Here is a 4,403-nt window from a genome sequence, read left to right as displayed (position 1 = left end):
TACTGCCCTTGGCACCTGGTTTAGAATCTTTACTGCTATACTCCCAAGCTTTGGATTTGGGTATTTGACTTTTCTTTTGTAGGAAAACTAATGAAAAGGGCTTGAAAACTTTGACTTTTAACGATAAGGACAAAATAAAGGGTAAAGTGAATAGTACCAGATTTGACTTTTAAGTGTAAATATGTGGTTTTTCGTTAAAGTGTACCGCTGGCTTTTCGTTAAAACTCCCTTCTTTTTTCGCACAGCACCATTCTGTAGCTCTTGTTGTAAGCACACAAAAATCACAAAAAAATTGAAGTTTGCAGGTACCTTTTCCTTGTAAATTTAATTAGTGCTCCTCTTGCCATTAATTCCAGGTCTATAGGTAGCTGGTTCTCCTTCCTCTTCATTAACAGTCATGGGTGGTTGAGGATTGAAGTTTCCCCTACCCACCATCACTGTTGACATGTCATAGCGAGAACGGATCTGAAATGGGATATAGTGGGAATTAATGAGAGGGAGAGGCTCGGTTACAGAGGGGTGTGGTGAGACTCAAATGAGGGGGATAGGTTTGGATACAGTGGGAATCATCGCAGATTCTCACGGTAGAGAGAAGTTAGTAATGTTGTTGTTTGTTTTTTGAATTGATCAGCAAAGAAATGGTTTTTACACGCAAAAACTTGTACATGGCATTGGTTAGTTGTTACAATAGAATTCTGTGTCAATAACATAATAATATGTGAAAAAAATTCTATGTCGACTTGATATTGGAATGTTAATTTCAACAAGAAAAAAAAAACATTTATCGCCCTAAAAATTTAATTAGCTCACAACTTCTACTCTGTTGTAAATTATTATCCATTTTTTAATTTTTTTTTAACATTTATGTGAGGCATATCCTCACGTAAAATTCTAGTTCCACCAATGTTTATGATCAATTTGTGAAACTTCGTGTTTATTATTAAAACCGTTCATATTATAAGTTACTCTATAAAGATCAGTTCTGCAAAAAATCAATTAAAGCTATTTTCATTTAGTCATAATAGTAAATAGATAGACAGTTCATAATACTTTAATGCCGACCATTTGTTTTTCTACAATTCAATGACGAAATGATCTCATATTTAAAAAAAAAAATTTCAAATATAATTTGTATGTGGTGGCTTATAATATAAAGGTTTCAATTATAAGTATAAAGTTCTATGAATTGGTTACAAGGTGTCTTGAAGAGTAGTGCTTCCTCAATCCTTAAGGGTGCGTTTGGTACGCAGACGGGACGGAACGGAACGGGACGGGACGGAACGGGACGGGACGGGACGGGACGGGACGGGACGGAACGGGACGGGACGGGACGGAACGAAGGTGTAATTTTTGAAAAAGACATGGGGTATATTTGTCTTAAAATGGTAAAACATTGTGTTCCACAGACGTGGAACAAATCCTTAAGGAGCCAATTTTATTTTTTATTTTAACAAACGATATTATCTACACTAAGGGGGGAGTGGGTGAGCTTAGCCTCACAATGGGTTAGCAATAATGTGGTTCAAATTCGTCTTTGGTGAAAATCGAACATAAGACCTCTCACTTACAAGTGAATAAGAATACAACTAGACTGTGATACTAAGGGGCTTAAGAAGCCAATTCTTTTTCCTGAAAATTTTGCTTGCCTAAAAACATTAATGACCGTAATTTTTTTTTAGTACAATGATATTTTTACACTAGGGGAAGGAGGAGTTCGGCTAAGCCACAGAATGGGCAATCTAATTTGGTATCGAATTCATCATCAATGAGATTCGAATCTAAAACCTCTCACTTTCAAGTAAAGAGGAATATTACTAAGCCGTAGTAATGAGTGCCTAATTATCATAATGTTTGAAGCAAACAGGTTGTCCCATATATTAATCAGTTAGTGGGTTGCCTTGCCTAAGAGCAAACAGGTTGTCCATACAAGTCTTTCTCATCGGCTGGGCAGTATAGTCCAGTACAGTACTCGACGTGTGTGAACAAGGATAAAAATGCACAGCAAATTTTTATTAATTAAAACATTTTAAACTTGGATAAAATAAAAAACATTTAAAACATTGGCCACCAACTACGTACATCGTGTTCTTAATTTCTCATGGGGTTATAAAGCAACTAGACTAACAAAAGGGGGTCCCTTTGCTTGATAATTTATTGTTTCTCGTACCTTAATTGAAGGAAGAGGATCCTCTTCAGATCTAGGGATCCTAGAGATCTCACATCATAATCGTTTATCGTATATCGTGCAGTCAGTTTTCGTCAAATACTATTTGTGTTTAATTTTAAATAAAAAAAATCAAATAATTTATGATTGCATGATGCATGATGAATGACTACGATGTGAGGATCTGTAGAATTCCCACAATTTAGATTCGAATAGGATCCAAATCCTTAATTGAATCGAATGACAATTTTACTCACATGCATGCATGCGTAAGAGATTGCCTATAAATTAAGATGCATGCAGAAACCCCAGATGAACTAAACTACGACAATTTGTTGTTAACGTAGACAGAGAGAGAAAAAAAGATGGAGTTTATTAAGGCTGATGATGGAGATTATTACAATGAGCCGGCGAATCCTACTGGGCAATGCCTCAACACCTCGGTGTTATCCATGTCAGTTCTTGGTGTTTTGGAGTCTGAGATTTTCAATGGCGTAGTCATGAATTATTTGATGGGTGAGTTAAACTAAAATTATTACTACGAAATCAAATTTTTAATCATTTGTTGTTTACATAAAATTATATTATAGTAAACCTGAAGGTAATAATTTGAATCAAGAAAGGTATACTATGTTTTCTAGGCTTCTAGCCTTCTAGCCTTCAAAACTTAGTTTTAATTTATTGCTTTAAATTGTAATATTGGTTAAAGTTATGAGTTTATTTAACATTATTTAGATTTTAGTTTCATTTACTAAGTGGAATATGAAAATTAAAAATCATAAAATAGTCCAAAAGATTAATATTTTTAAACTTAAAAACCAAAACTCTCCCTACGTTATAGTCTAGGGGGAGCCTTGAACTTGGCTCCGGTGGTGGAGGTTGGACAAGGATTGTCCGCCCTCCCTTTTTTCATGCCCTTCCATACCCTCCTATTTGTGTGGTCACAGTTAAGTTACGTCAACATTTTATATTACTATTTATTTTTGTCTTATTATCTTTATAAAAAAAATAATATAAAATATTAACGTGGCTTAACCCTGACAACACAAAACAGAAGAGTATGGAAGGGCATGGAAAAAGGGAGGGCAGCCAATCCTTGTCCGTGGAGGTTCCAATCAATGAACTAAAGATCATGTCATTACTTCAGGATGTCTTCCTCCACATCAACCCACGCTTCTACTCCATCATGGTACTCTCTCTCTCTCACTCAATTTTGTTCATATGCTTTTATTTGAGATGTTGAAATTTAAACATCTCGATTATCAAATTTGGTTTTTTTATTATTATTTTTAATGAAAGCTGAAATGAGAGTTTTTCAAACGCAAGATGCATAAATAGAAATCTAAAATAAGAACCGAGAGTCTTTACATAAAATAATTAGTCACATTAAATTAAAAGTCTATTTGAAACTGGTATTAAAAGACACTTTCTAACATATGTGTAAATGCTTTTATTAGAAATGTATAGTGGAATTTTTATTATAATTTTTAAGTGCTTTTGAAATTCATTTTGCCAAAAATAGTTATAATTGCTTTTGAATGTTAGAAAGTACTTTTTCCCATCATGGTATGATTATAGTTAGGAAACTAATTAAATATTAATTTGAAAAATCCTCCGCAGGTTGACATCGACGGAGAGAAACAATGGAAGAAGGTTGAAGTGAAGCTCACAAATCATGTTCACGTCCCTATTTTTCCCACTGGAGTGTTGTCACCTCAGTCTTACGACCTTTTCATATGCTCTCAGCCCGAGCCCTAGGTCCTTTTTTTTTTTAATAATTAAATATATATTAATAAGTAATTAATTATCATATTCTAAAACTCAAACCTAAGGTTGAGCTCAGATTTGTTTTTTATGGTTTATTACTTCAATCAATTTTTAATAATGACAAAATCTTATAAAGTGAGAGATCTTTTTGGGGATGACCAATATGGGACAATGAAATGTCTAGTAAAAAATTCCTAACAGCTGGATCATGTGATGGGTACGATATCGAATGTACGATTGTCACTTCAGAACATAATGAAACAACATATATACTGATAACATACATGAAGTAATCGAATGAGGATCCTCTCCATATCCTCTTTGTGAGGATTTAGATAATCATTTAATTGTAACAATTCATCGTAAATCGTGCGATCAGTTTTTATCAAGTACTATTTGTGTTCGATTTTAAATAAAAAATTTTCAAATAATTACTGATCGCACAGCGTACGATAAATAGACACGATTAAAG

General features: G+C 33.8%; 1 long non-coding RNA gene across 1 annotated transcript; it reads left to right on the top strand.

Moving 5' to 3' along the window:
- Window positions 1–2,501: 2,501 nt before the first annotated feature.
- Window positions 2,502–4,035, top strand: LOC126587114 (uncharacterized). Its single transcript, XR_007610991.1, has 3 exons — window positions 2,502–2,680; window positions 3,219–3,353; window positions 3,785–4,035. It is a non-coding gene; the product is annotated as an uncharacterized LOC126587114 (long non-coding RNA).
- Window positions 4,036–4,403: the final 368 nt, after the last annotated feature.

The sequence above is a fragment of the Malus sylvestris genome, chromosome 10 (genome assembly GCF_916048215.2).
Source record: "Malus sylvestris chromosome 10, drMalSylv7.2, whole genome shotgun sequence".
Classification (NCBI taxonomy): Eukaryota; Viridiplantae; Streptophyta; class Magnoliopsida; order Rosales; family Rosaceae; genus Malus; species Malus sylvestris.
The sequence above is the reverse complement of the archived record's forward strand: the minus strand, read 5'-3'. Positions and strand labels throughout refer to the sequence as shown.